The sequence below is a fragment of the Corvus brachyrhynchos genome, unplaced genomic scaffold, assembly GCF_000691975.1.
Source record: "Corvus brachyrhynchos isolate BGI_N302 unplaced genomic scaffold, ASM69197v1 scaffold246, whole genome shotgun sequence".
Lineage (NCBI taxonomy): Eukaryota > Metazoa > Chordata > Aves > Passeriformes > Corvidae > Corvus > Corvus brachyrhynchos.
The window spans coordinates 1,725,962-1,740,025 of record NW_008238447.1 but is presented as its reverse complement, the minus strand read 5'-3'; the positions used below and the strand labels follow the sequence as shown (position 1 = coordinate 1,740,025).

Genomic DNA, 14,064 nt, shown 5'->3' with positions numbered 1-14,064 from the left:
CTGCTGAAATGGAGTAAACATAAAGTTGCTGTGAGTTTAATTTCTGTTTGATGTTGCAGTGTTAGTCAAAATGATGGCAGTGTTAAGGAGAAGATAATTATTATTCCCCTTAATTAGAGTGGAGGAATCTTTTTTTTTTTTTTTCCCCCCTATTTTTCAGTGAATCAACAAATAAGAAAGTCCAGAGATCTTGGAGAAAAATACATGTTAAATGATTTTGAACAGATGAAAGAATAATTGAAATTAGGTGACAGCTATCTTAAGAAACATTGGAAGAGCTTGCAAAATTATTGATTATTGGAGTCAAACTTTAGAGCAAAATAGCACCAGTACTTTTGAGAGCAATTTAGTATGATAAATCTTTCTTTGAATTTCATCACTTTCTTTTAGCAAAACAACATCCCTCTGAAGGTAAATCAAAGCAGGGTTTAGCCCCTGCCCTGCTGTGGTAGTTATTGAGTTCCAGTGTTGGAGGGAGCAGTGTGAGAATTATTCTCCATTTACAACCTAATTATGATTTATTCAGAAGCCATTAGTGGGATTTTCCTGGCAGGCAGGTGTTCTTTTGATGAAAAATGCATCACACCACCTCAGTAGGATGGAGATGTCACCTGAGTGAGCACCTGCCTGAGCTCTTAGGACAATACAAGCTCCTCAGGAGCCTGGGGGTGGAGCAGTGCTGGTGTATTTCTGGAGAGTCCATTTTCACCATGACAAAAGGGGGCAAAAGCTTGAGCAAGTTGACAATACTTCTTTGATAAAACTGAAACGATAAGCATTGTGCAGTCTGAAACCTTGCCTGTATCACTTGAGATGTATGCAGACATTCCCCCAAGCGCTTGCTCATGTAAAACTGCTGATGAGCTCAGGTAAAACCAACTGGCCTTGACTCTGGTCTGTCAAGCTGCAGGATGTAGTAAATCAAGAAGACTTTTTGGCTGACGTTGTTTAATTTTCCTTCATTAAGGAAAACTCTGGTTGCTGCAAGAGGAGGAAAAAAAAAGAATATTTCATTTGAGCTTTTCAGGTCACTGGTCTGTGCCAGTGGTTTCATATTCCAAAGTCATGTGTGCAGTATGTCCAAGGTGTGGGAAAGGGGCAACAGATGAGAATTGTTCTGCCCTGGATGCCATATGGAATCTGTGTGCTCCAGGGAGCACCACTGAAATCTGCAGGTGTGCAAAGGGGTGTATCCCAGCAGTGAATTAGTTGGGGAAACCCAAATATTTCTGTCTTCTGTGTGGAAGTGTAAGAGCAGGTATACAGGACTTTGCCACAGCTGCAGGCCATGTGTGCTTTTATGACTGAATTCTCTTGTCCTGAGGCAAAACCATAGAAATCAGATCAAATAATAGCTCCAGTTTTCGATGCTGTCTTCCTTTACTGCAGCAAATGCTTTGAAACAATTGATGTGAATTAGCAATTGTTCCTATTGCTCTTTGCTTTTAAGTATTTATTTAAAGAAGTTGGGAGTTCTTGGTGGCAGGGTTTTTTCCCTCCTCTGTCCCTAGTCATGTTTCCCTGTCATAGGTTAGCTAACCTATGACATTCCCCCATGCTTTGCTAAAAAAAAATATAAAAAATCTGTGTGATCTGGTCAGAGAGAAAACAGTGAGGGGTTTGCCATGTGTGTACATACTGCTTTAGGTAGAAAGCCTGCTAAAGTCTGCTAAAGCTGACTTTCCTTTTCAAAATTCCTGCCTGATCCTGAAACACAACGAAAACCTGTATTTGATTGCAGAATGTTGATTTGTAGGTGTTTGTAAACCTTGATACAGTACTGCAGATGGTGTCCCAAAAGATCAAAGACAATGTTAATAACTGCTATGTGATGTTGATGATATCTTTAATATTTCAACGATGTCAGCATACTTTTGGTCATTACTTTTCTAAAGTTAAGTGTTCTTTTCTTGAGTAATCAATATAAGATGTTTGCATGATGGAAAGTAATTTAAGTTCACTTTTAAAAAAGCAGTGATTCATACTGTGGGTTACGTTTGTTTAACAGATTAACATTTTCACTGACGGGTGGCAGTTTTTTTTTCCTTTTTAGTGCTTTTGATAGAAGAACATCTAGGACATTTTCCAACAAAAACATATATTTTCACCTTTGCCTCCAGTTGTAGAAGAAATACCTTCCAAAAATAATTCTTTTCCAGTTCAGTGTGCCCTGTCTGGGTTACAATATGCAAGTATGTTTATCATGTAGAAAGTGTGATTAAGAAAATTAAAAATCCCATTCTGGTAGTCAAGAAATTAACATAGCAAGATCACAACCCTTTCTGAATTAAAATCTTCAGTTGCCAGTATAATTGAAGCACTTGACCCCCACCAGATTTTAGGGCCAAATTACACAAATTTTGTATTTTAAAATCGACAACGGGCCAGACAAATTTTTTTACTTCAGGAAACACTGAGGAATTTGGTCATCTTACATCCTATCCTGTGAGGTTTGACTCCTGGCCTGGGACCTCAGGGCAAAATTATTTTAATGATGTTTATTCAGACTCAGCTATAGTAGCAAGTTTCCACAAATCACTCGAGTACTACAAATTTAATCCCTCCTTGATTTTTTTTTCGCTTCAAAAGGTGAGAAAAAGGTGGGGGGAGTGTAATTTTATATGGCTCTATTTGAAAAGGGTTTTGTGTACCTTTATAATTCTTTTGAAGCAATATTTTAAAAAACAACTGCCAGCCAAAGTGGCAATGCAGAAAAGTGCCATCTTGTTTAGGATTTGTACACGCCAGTTTTTAACACAGTGTTCTTTTCACTAAGTACTACATATGTTAATTTATATTTATATATTGTCAATATTGTTGTAACCAAGCTTCTCCTTTCTAAACACTTCAGGAACAAGGCCTTGTATTTTTAGGTGATTTTCATAAACAGAATAATTCTTTTCCTTTCACTAGTATCTTGCACTCGATACATGTAGCAATACTTAATATATTCTCTTCACAAGTATTTGTTAAGTGATTTAGTTAATGGCTGATAAATGTTTTGTACAAAATAGATTCTGTACAGGAAAAAAAATCTTTTAGATAAACATTATTTATTTTTACTGTTTTGTAAGTTAGACACTCTAATGAAGCTCCTTTTTGCCAGAATTACTGGAAGTGCCTCTTGGTAAAATGTATTATACAGTAAATATGTATTCAAAATTATTAGAAATACTTGTCACAAAATGAACAATGTGGATGTTGCAATGTGAAGACAAATGTACAACATAAATATAATTCTGTGGTATCCTGTTGGCTGTGCTTCTTTTTCCTTTACTGAACAAATTTGCTTTCAGTGCCCAGCTTTCAGTTTAAGTGTCAGACTACAAATGACTTGTACCCTCTTTGGACTCTGATTTAAATCCAGTAAAAGCTTGTATATATTGAATTACTATTTTAGCTGCCAGCCCTGCTTGGTATGTGTTAGTGACCCAAGCTCCTGTTTATTGGTATCGGATTTCCTGCAACTTTTACCTGCAGAATTCTGCACTTTGGTTCAGATTACTAATAAATCCCATGTTAAATACTTTATGGCTCAGCCAATCTGTGGAAAGCCTCATTATAACCATTCTTCTTTACTGATGACCAATATTTAGCATCCATCATCTGTGTACTGCTCAATCCAATTAATATGGACCATAAGGATTGAATGTGGTCAGTATTACATGGCAGCATTCAGCCACAGCAATGCAGAGTGACTAATGCTTCCAGAGAAAATGAAATGTGTTACCTTAACAGTTTTCCATATTAATCATAGGAGTAATCTGTTAAAGTGGGACATCAGTGAGTGAAATCAATTTTCTTGCCATTATATTGGTAAGTATGCTGTCATTTTTCAGTGAAAAATTTTACTAGTCTTTTATGTGGGCTAGAATTGACATCTAGCTACTGTCTTTGCTCACTGTTTATAATTTCAAAAAAGTATCTCACAGCTGTCAAAAATTTTACCCATTTTTAAAGTTTTATTACCTACTTTCATCAAAGACCTGGAGAGCTCTTCAGCTAATTGATTTGAAATGGCTGCATAAAAATTATCTAGATCAACCATGTGTTCAAAGCCTCTTTTCCCATAACTTAAAAATTAACAGATTTCAAAATCTGCAAGAGTATCAGCCACATATCTGGCCGTCAGTTTTCAAATCCCCCAGTTTATTTGTCCTCTGGCTAAAATTTTGAATGGAAAAAATGTAAGGAAATTTGCACCAGGCAGTGATTAGGAAGATACAAGTCGGGATCCTTGCCAATAGGAAAGTAAAAGATGTTTATACCTATTCCAAGGGAACTGATTCTAAGCCAGCAGCTGGTCTGTCCCAAACAATAACTCAATAGCACGTAATTATTTGATGCTAAAATTCACAGAAGAGGAATGCAGTTGGAGTAGCAAAGAAAAATTTTTCCCTCACTACTTCTCACCACAAAGAGTAGCGGCTACCAAAGTAAAGAATACACTTGTCTGAAAATCACCAAAGTCTCTCTGGAGCTCTTCAAACAGCAAGAGGTTCCCATGGGAAGAGATGAGCAATAAAACGCAGGGCAGAAGCAGTGAATCTGCTAATGAGACCACACATGAGCCTGACTCTCCTGGGGTTCTGGTAAAGCATAAAGGAGGCCATGACGCACAGTCTGTAGTGGCTCAATTAAATGTTGCATTTTCCAGGTGTTCACATCACAATCAATTGCTTGGGCAAATCCACTTGCCTAAAAGCACTTGAGGTGTTTTGCTAAAAACATAATTCTCAGAGAACTCTTGGCGCTTTGTTTAGCAGTGCTTTCTTTTAATGTTTCTTCAATTATCTCACCAAAACCCTGTGGAAATCAACCTCATAACACCACGGACTCCCCGGATATTGTCAGTGATTAATGTAGGCATGGAAGAGCAAACGACTTTGACAGGTGAGTAACTTGCAGGTGCTACCCTGGCTGATGGAGTCTGTAGCTCTGGGGTTGCCATCTCATACTGTCCAAGGGAGATTTGTAACCACTCCACACTGGATTCTCAAAGACCTGGCATGCTGCAGTGGCAGGTGTCAAAACTAACTACTTTGTTGAACAGCTTTACTGCCAAGAGGTGATAGGAACCTTGCATTAATTTATGAGAAAACATGCAAGTTTCAAGTTTAACTGCAGGTTTTGATGGCTTGTGTCACACCCAATGTAGATTGTTAGTTATAATCACTAAACAATCTGGGATAGACACAGGCATAATGGTTTGGAAGTCTGATACAAATAAAAGGTTGCTGCAGCACCTGCTTGTCTTCAGCCAGGAAATACAAAGCAGAAGGTTCCTGTTTGATCTGCAAAACGGCTTCATTTAATGTGCCTTTTGTTGTTCTTGTTGTTGCTGATAAATTACTTCCCTTCACAATCCTTTGCACATGGTGATTGTTTATTACTGTTCTTGCCAAAGGCATCATAGTCTACAAATTCAATGCCTTCTGTGTAATCAGCTCCTCTGCTCAATTATTTGCACCTTCTCTTTCCACATTTCTAGCCAAAATCTTTGGTTTTAAACCTACTTCAAAGAACTTATCTTCATTAAGGAAAGTGCTAGAGGACTTTTTTTAAGATTAATGGTATTAATCTCTAATGGCTGGACAAGTTCCAGTTTCACTTATTACATCTTTATACACAGAAATTCTCCCCAAAGCTCCCCAAATGCTTCCTGCCCTGAAGAATGTCACATCACTGGAATTCTCATTCATCCTGTTTGTTATACTCCCTCAGAAACAGGTTTCACAGGGCCCTCTGGGATCTTTGCAAAGTGTGGTGCTGTATAAAATACATAGTATTTCTTTTCCAGATCTCATTAAAACCTGTCTGACTCTGTCATTTGAGCTGGGGAAAGGGGGGGGTTGGGGGAGGGGGGTTGGTTTTTTTTTTACGAATCACTCAGGAAGGAAAACCTCTGAGCCATTTTACCTGATCAGTCACCTTCTGCAAGCTCTTTCAAGGTAATGTACAGCCATTGACCACACTCCTAAACATTGCCTCAGGCACCCAGCATGGAGAGCATACACAGAAGAGGTGATACTGTTCTGTGATCAGGGTACAGTAAAGGTTTTTACTCCCACTCCTATTTTTGAAAGTTTTTCTTCCCTATGTCTCATGCAAGGGGCTGAAAATGTCAGGATAATTTGATGAGCACCTCAGAGTAAAGAGACTATTCAGTAGGACCTTTGCATATCCTAACAACAAGAAGTTAGTCGAAAATATAATTAGAAAAATTTTCAATTGCTTTGCTGTCCTTTGGTAAGAAAACTATTCTTTGAGGATAGATCTGGAACTCCTTAGTTGGATGAGAAAGTCCCCAATGCTAAAATTCTCACAGCAATCCCCAAGAGCTTCTAACAGCCAAAGTGTATTACTTGTCTCTGGTTCTTTGATGTGGAATGGGTACTCAAGGTTTGTTCTGGCAGTGGGTTTCCTACTCATTTATGTTCTTACCAAGCCTGTTCCTAGGACTGGCAACAAAAAGAAGAGGAAAATTAATGTCAAGAAATGAATAATCCATAGCAGTAGAGTAGCATAGTTAAAGCAATTAAAATTTTATAGGCAGTAGAACTGGGATGCCTTATTAGTTAACAGCAGATGTCTTCCCTCTTTCTACCCGTCATTGACTGCAAGCTACACATTTACAGTAATTGCTGCTGGGACTGGCTCTCCTCTGAGTCAGTCCAGGCACCAAGTGGCCCAGGGTTGGAGTATTTATGTTAGCATAAATAAAGTATTAAAGGAGCATTTGGCCAAGGCTCAGTGAGAGTAGTTGAGGACTCATTCCACCAAGAGTTTTTAAGTAACTTTGCTTTGCAGCACAATATTAAGGGTTGGAAATGTATTCTCTGTTGGACTGTAAGAATCATTTAAGATTTTAAGGTGATGTGGTATATCCTAATCCTATTTATACGTTTTGGCTTGCTTTTTTAAACAGTATTTTCCTTTTAGCAGATGAAAATGCATTTTGTTGGGATACATTTTTTAAAAATTTCTTTTAGAAAGGAAAACATTTCATGCTTCTAAACACTGGGCGGGATGGGGGGGAAGATGACAGGTGTTTGTATGGGGTTTTGGGCAGCTTTGGGATTTTTTGAGACTGACAAGGTTAGCATTTACTCATGAAATGTGCCTGAAGAAGCAGCAGCAGCTGGTTTCCTGGGGCTGCACCTCAGAGTTCTGTGGTTGTTGGATGGTTTGAAGACTGGCCCACAAACCTGCTGTGTTGTCAGTGTAAAGGTGGGCCCATGCACGAAGATTACTCTTGCCACACCTATTCACTCTGGCTAGACAAGGCTTTGTAAGTGTAATTAATTTAACCTGTGCTTTAGAAATTAAGGTGGTCTGGCTTCTAATTTCCTGTAACTATTACAAAGTAGGAATGTAAAGAAAACAGACCTCAAGGAACAAGCTTCAGTCTGGTTCTTTGTTCTGTAGCTGCTTTAAAGCTGTTTCAATTCTGTTTGTTTCAATTACAGAATAAGTAGGCAATTTCTTTTAGGACTATAGGAAAGCAAAACCTTTCTTGTCTGGTTGATTGTCTAGCAAGCTTCCAATGGGTTTTGTGTCATTGTGCTATGGGAGGCACAGAAAAGTGACCAGCAAGAGGTGTCATGTCCTGTGTTGGAATTGGTAGTGATTTGTTTCTCATGTCTCAGTTCTTGGTAGTGAATTGTGGTAGGTGATGTACTGCATTGCCTTTCCATGTGATATCCATGGCCTGCAAGGCCTAGAAGACTAAAAAATTCCTACCTGGATGAGACTTCCTTTTCTGTCAGATTAACTTACTGAATTTTAGAGAGGATCCAGTATTCATTTACTCTGAGCATCTTGAAAAGTATTGTAGAGAACATAAGTACGATCATTTCTGAGGAACTGCTATCATTGGGTCATAAAGGAATGGTGACACTCTTCTGGAGGCGTAAGAAAACTTTCCATAATGGAAAATACCTCCCCCAGGGTGGTGTTGGGGAAGTTCCAGTTAAGATATCAGCATCTATAAAGAAGTCAGAGAAGGCTCTACAATAAAATTTCAGTAAAAGCCCAAATGTGGTAAAAACTTGATACAGAGGTTTTACAATGAGCCAAAAATCCAGGAAAGGTGAGAGGATTGCACTAAATCTTGTGGTCCTTGTTCCTCAAAGCACTTCTGCTTTCTGAACTACATAAAACCAGCCCATAGGTACTTTTCTGTAAGTGTGGAGGACAATGCTCTGGTGTTCATCAATACAATTCGTAGCATAATGGGGTCTTGGAGGATTATGGCATTAAGGAATTTTTTTAACAAATTTATGGATCTGATCATGAAACTTCACTTATTTTAAAGGACAGTGGGGTAAACGTTACCAGTGGCAGAATAACTGGAATCTGTGTCAGAAATCTTTGAAAGCAACAAGGTCAGCAATGAAGATTAAAGGTCATGTAAAACTAGTACAGATCCCGTATTGTGTAAACTCAGTTTTCCTAATAATTGAAGGAAATGGCCTGGAAGCTGTTCTCTTAAAGAGGCTGAAAGAGCTCATAATCACTAAGTCTCCTAATCACTAATTACTGTCGACTATTAGGCACCCTGATATCTCTTAGAAAAGGGGAAAATAGAGTTCCAAGTTTCCAAACCAAAGAAGGATATAAGACACTTTAAAGTACAAAATGTGAATTATGTGTAGTGTAATAAAGTTCCAGCCGCATTAAGAACCCAAAATGGAGAAATAACGAAGGAAAGGGTAATTTGTATTAAATCTAGGAAAGCAGAAGCCTACTCTGTGTTTGGCTATGTGAGTGAGGGTTTAGCTGCCATGGGAACCTGCTGTACTGCAGAGGGTGGGAGACAACAAGAAGGGAAAAGGAAGAAGAATTTCTAACTTCAATACCTTTTCTGTTTATATAATCAAAGCCTACAGGGTAGCAGAAGACAGGATTTACAGCCTCTCTCTACTCAAGAAACTACGGGGGAACTAGTCACGTTCTTCACCTTTACCCAAACTTGCAAATAAATGTTTCGGTAGCTGTGACTTTGCGGCAGGAAAAGCTCAGGGTGGGAATGAAGTCTGCAAAATTTTCCTTTCCTTTCCTTGTGGCAAAGGACTTGACTGACTGTCCCATGCAATTCTGTCCTCCCCCTTAATGGATCTTTTCACTCTGGTTTTACATCATGTTGATAGGGACTTTGCCCTGGGGATTTTGGGGAGCAGGGCGTACTGGGCATAAGGACCAAGGACTGGATAAGGAGTCTTTGTGAATCACCTGTTCACCCTCCAGTCTGTCTTCTTTCATGAACTCTCCATTTTCTTTTTTTTTTTTTCCAAGTCCATTCCCCCTTGAAGTCTTTTGTTTCCTGGGATTGAGCAATTAAGAAGATCAGAGTTTTGGTTTTTTCCTCTCCACAAAGCTTTGTCACGTGCCTCATCAAACTTACAGCAACTTGCAAAGAAAAATACTCCCTGGGAGCTGTTTAGATGCTCTTCATGATTCCCATCTAGGGCACCCGGCATCTTTGCTTTGCTGGTGTGCCCAGTGTCCTGGAATTGATAACAGGGGACAGAGGAAGAAAAACCTGAGGAGGTGGGGGAGGAGGATGGGTGGCAGGCAAATAGCAAATGCTCAGGCAAAACAAGAGACAAAACGAGTTCCCCCACCCCTATTGGTTTTCTTTCTCTACCTCCAGTATAAGATGTACATCCCCAGAGAGGGTAATTTCTAAGAGGAGGTTTTCCCCTCCACTAATCTGGGACCAGTGCCTGTGCATGCAAGTGTGGGTATGCATAAGCAGTAGAGGAAGCTTACCTTTGAAAACTAGTAGACACCATCTCTGGGGATTCCTGCTTTTTTTTCAGCTTTTCTTCTTCTCTTTGTTGCTTCACTTTTCAGAGAGGATGTCCTTTAGCTGGGTTCATGGGTGAACAGTCTTCTGTGTCCACCCAGTCCAGCAAGTGCAGCTCCTGTGCCTGTGGGCTGACACACGGCAAAGGCATGGCTAAGGAGGCTTACTGCAGAGTGGAGGAGTTTCCAGAGGGGAAGGAGGTTTTTTCATTGCCTGGAGTTTGGATGAGTGAAGGGGCACTTCAGGAACTGCCTGGAGGTGTCTTAGCCTGCTGAATGCATGCTCAGGGACAGGTCTGTCCCTGCACCTGACCATCAGGCACAGGTCCACATGCCAACCCTGGGGAGGGTGAGTGCCCCTGCCACCCGAGCTGTGTCACAGGTGAGCTACCGGGCGTGCTTTTGGTGGAATGGAAAGCAGAGCCACCAGAGAGGGCTCCCACACCCCAGGCAGCTGGAGCCAGGGATGGAAGGAGGGGTCTGAGCCCCAGCTGTGAGCCCAGGGGACAGTCAGGGACAAGGTGTGAGCAGCTGTCCTTAAGGAAAAGTGTCACCCACCTGCACTTACTCAGTTGTTATAGGTGTGATATAGGTGGAGTGCTGCAGTGGATGATCATAAACTCTTCAGAAGGGACAGGCACAGAGGGAGAGGCAGTGGGAGTGCCTTACACTAGGGGGTGTTTTGATTTGTAGAGCTTAATGATGGTGACAATAGGGACAGCTGTTTATGGGTAGGAGTCAGTGGAAAGGCCAGCAAGGCAGATGTCATGGTGAGAGTCTGCTAGAAATACAGCACAGCAGAGAGGAAGTGAGGTCTAAGAGGTCCACACCATCTAGGAGGCTCCTGCAGCATGGGGAAGAAAACTGCCTGACACAGCTGGTGACAGAGCCAGTGAGGGCAGGTGTCCCACTGGACCTGTTTGTGAACTGAGAAGCACTGGGAGGTGATGTGGCATTTGCAGGCTATCTAGGGCACAGTGATCAGGAAATGAAAGAGATTTAATCCTTGGAGAAGTAAGGAGGGGAGCTCAGCAAACTGCCACTTTCGACTCTGGAGGGAAGACTTCGACCTGTTTAGGAAACTGGTTGACAGAGCTCCTTTGGAGGCAGTTCTGAGGGGAAAAGGGGTCAAGGAAGGCTGGACACTCTTCAAGAAAGAAATCTTAAAGGTGCAGGAGCAGGCCAATGGCATCATGGTCTGTATCAGCAATAGCGTGGCCAGCAGGACCAAGGCAGTGATTGCCCCCTTGTAGTAAGCACTGGTGAAGCCATACCTCAAATCTTGTGTTCAGTTCTGGGCTCCTCACTGCAAGGACATTGAGGTGTTTTAGTGTGTCTAGAAAAGGGCAATGGAGCTGGGGAAGGATCTGGAGCACAAGTCCTGTGAGGAGCACCTGAGGGAGCTGGGGGTGTTTACCATGGAGAAAAAGAGGATCAGGTGGGACCCTGAAAGGAGGCTGTAGCGAGGGGAGGGTCAGGCTCTTCTCCTGAGTAACAGTGGATAGGACAAGAGAGAACAGGTTCAAGTTGCACCAGGGAGGTTTAGATTGGATACCAGGAAAATCTTTCCTGAAAGGGTTGTCATGCACTGGAATGGGCTGCCCAGTTGAAGTGGTTGAGTCGCCATCCTGGTGAGGTATTTAAAAGATGGGCGGATGTGTCACTTAGGGACAGAGTTTAGTGGTGGACCTCTCAGTGCTGGGTCTACAGTTGGACTCTATGATCTTAGGGGTCTTTTCCAACCTAAACAATTCTATGATTCTATGATTACATTTTTCTGACATTCTAGCCATGTTTAGAAAGGAAGTGCTTACACAGCCTCTGTCCTCATTTTCTGTGTCACTAGAGAAATATGGTATCCCAGATAAGGTAGAAACCTGAGGCTATCACTATACCCAATTCAGTAAGAGACCATCCTTACCAGCTAGATATTTTCTTGGATAAAACCAGAGATGTCCCTCACCTCCTTCCAGAATTGACAGTATATTAGGAATACTCCCAGTATAACACCGATGGTGCCAAAAGTATTTGAGTGCCAAATTTGTGATTACAGTGAAACAGCCCTGTGTATTCTGGTTTCACTAAAGAGGAAGGATCAAAACTAATAGTGCAGTTGGCTGTGGTTACTCTGGGTACCTTTCTCTGCACTCTGTCTCATGTTAAAAGTTTCCATCAGAGGCATTGTCAGGACAACCAAACTGATGCACTGAGATACATGGTTGCATGTGACTGAAAACTTACCAACCTTATTAAAGGCATCCCACAAGAGCAGCTGGGGATATATTAAAGTCTGTAGAACCTGTATGAATATCAGACCTTCTTTGCACTCTTCAATTTGACATCCAGAGTCAGAAGATAAATGTTAATAATTTTTATACTGTAATAATTTGTATACTGGTGAGCAAAAGTTTTGTTTAAGCTCTGCTGTCCTTTTGAGATTTGTACCAGCTCAGCGGTACCCAAACTTGCATGCTGCTGTCAAGCATCAGTGCATCATATTCAACCCCCACACCACCACAGCAATCTTTTTTTTTGTTCTGACCAATCCTGCATATGGGGTGCAGTGGAGGGGACCCTCCACCTCTGCCAGACCTTCTCTAGTTGGATGTTGCTTTGCTCAGAGATAAGGACAATTCATTTAGCTGTGGTGCATATGTTTTCCTTTTCCAGGTTTTGGGTTTTTTTAATTCCAAAATTGCCATAAATATGCAGAGCATTTCAAACCTTACAGTAAAGGCTAGTTGATGTGCTTACATGGCACACCCTATGTGATTGTCACAAAATAATTTATCCTCATGCAACTGCTGTAGGTACATGCTGTCTTTCCCCATTGTACAGGTTCAGAAATGGGGCAGAGAGAGACAGTGTGACTTTTCTCGACACATCAAGGAAGCCAGAAGCAGAACAGGAATATGTGCAATAAGTGTTCAGCAAGCACAAAAAAATTTTATTTTTTATGGCAAAAACATCTCTGTGCTCTTTAGTGTTGATAAGAAAATACATTAGAGTTCCTGTCAGGACAGCGTCAAATGCAAATATTTCTCTTATATGTAGTCATAGCTCTTATTTTAAATGATGGAGAGACCTTGGTGAAAATTTTGGTGCCACAATCAAAGTCCTTTTGTCTTGTTCATACATGAAAAGAGCCTGTGAGCAAATCTTAGCATCTAAAGATATACTTTTGTTATTTTCACTTGTATTTGTGGTAAAACAAGTGCTTATTTGGGAAGCCATGAAAACATATGTATCCAGAGGTATATACATATACATAAAAGCATACATATTTTTAACTTATGTAAGATCTGTGTCTTCAGACAAACATATAAGAACAGGAACTTTTCTTATTCATATTTTCAGGCAGCAGTTCTGTAAAACATAGGACTGCCTCAAAGTGAACACAGATGCTGATTTCATAAATATTTGCAGATCTGATTTAGAGATTGAAATTAAGAACAAAGTACTGCAGTATGTAACTAGAGATTTAGGAATTACTGATATCTTTTGTTTTCAAAGTGCAGTATTTAGGTTTTCTTTACTTCTTTGTATTTACCTGCAAAGAAGCAAATTCACATTTTTCCTGAAACAATTGACCACTGAGCCCTAAGACTCTATGTAAAATGGTAAAGGGAACTAAACCTCTTTATTCTTGTGTAACTCATTAGCTAAAATCAGATGATTAGAGCTAATGTTTCCATCTAAAACAATTCAAGTACCTCATTAATGGGGATAGATTTCCTTTGATCTAATTACTTAATGTCCCAAATATATGCGAAATTCAGGGATCAGCGCTGAGAAATCTCTGCAGACCTGGTCACATCTAGAAACGTGAATTTACATGTAGACTTCAGAAATGTTGTTTGAAATGATAATGAGCCTTGTTTAGTCTGCTGGCCATGCTCGGTCAAATGTTTAGTGAAATCACATTGATGATAGCTAGAGAATGAAGATGATGGCTATTTGCTGAGTATGATTTAATCTCCATTATTATAGGCAAGTGGATTGCAAATTTCCATAATTAAACATCCAGTGCACTGGTCAGATTCTTTTGTAAAGTCTGGTAATTGCTGTTGTTGGGAAAACAGTCCAGCAGGGTGTTGCTGTCACATGATGAGCTTTTGAGGCTGAGCTAATAGGATGCCCTTTTAAAATGTTCTTCATGTTTTCTGCTTTAGAAGCAGAGGATACCATCATGGAGATTTCATCAAAAGAAAATACTCACTTTTTCTCAAACAACACAATCTTTCCTGTGGACCG

At 40.4% G+C, this 14,064-nt stretch overlaps 1 protein-coding gene and 1 long non-coding RNA gene across 7 annotated transcripts in view; one reads left to right on the top strand and one right to left on the bottom strand.

Moving 5' to 3' along the window:
* LOC108447275 overlaps window positions 1-10,143 on the bottom strand; it is a 34,046-nt gene extending 23,903 nt beyond the window's left edge. The window contains exon 1 of the long non-coding RNA XR_001862746.1: window positions 9,775-10,143. This is a non-coding gene — a long non-coding RNA (uncharacterized LOC108447275). The remainder of the gene's footprint in view (window positions 1-9,774) is intronic.
* Window positions 10,144-13,895: 3,752 nt separating this feature from the next.
* Window positions 13,896-14,064, top strand: part of LOC103617298 (solute carrier organic anion transporter family member 1C1-like) — a 48,508-nt gene continuing 48,339 nt past the window's right edge. For 2 of the 6 annotated variants that reach the window (XM_017736685.1, XM_017736687.1), the window contains exon 1: window positions 13,896-14,064. This exon is cut by the window's right edge and continues 74 nt beyond it. The gene's annotated coding sequence lies outside the window, so the exon portion shown is untranslated. The other 4 variants (XM_017736686.1, XM_017736684.1, XR_001862744.1 and 1 more) reach the window with 4 other exon arrangements.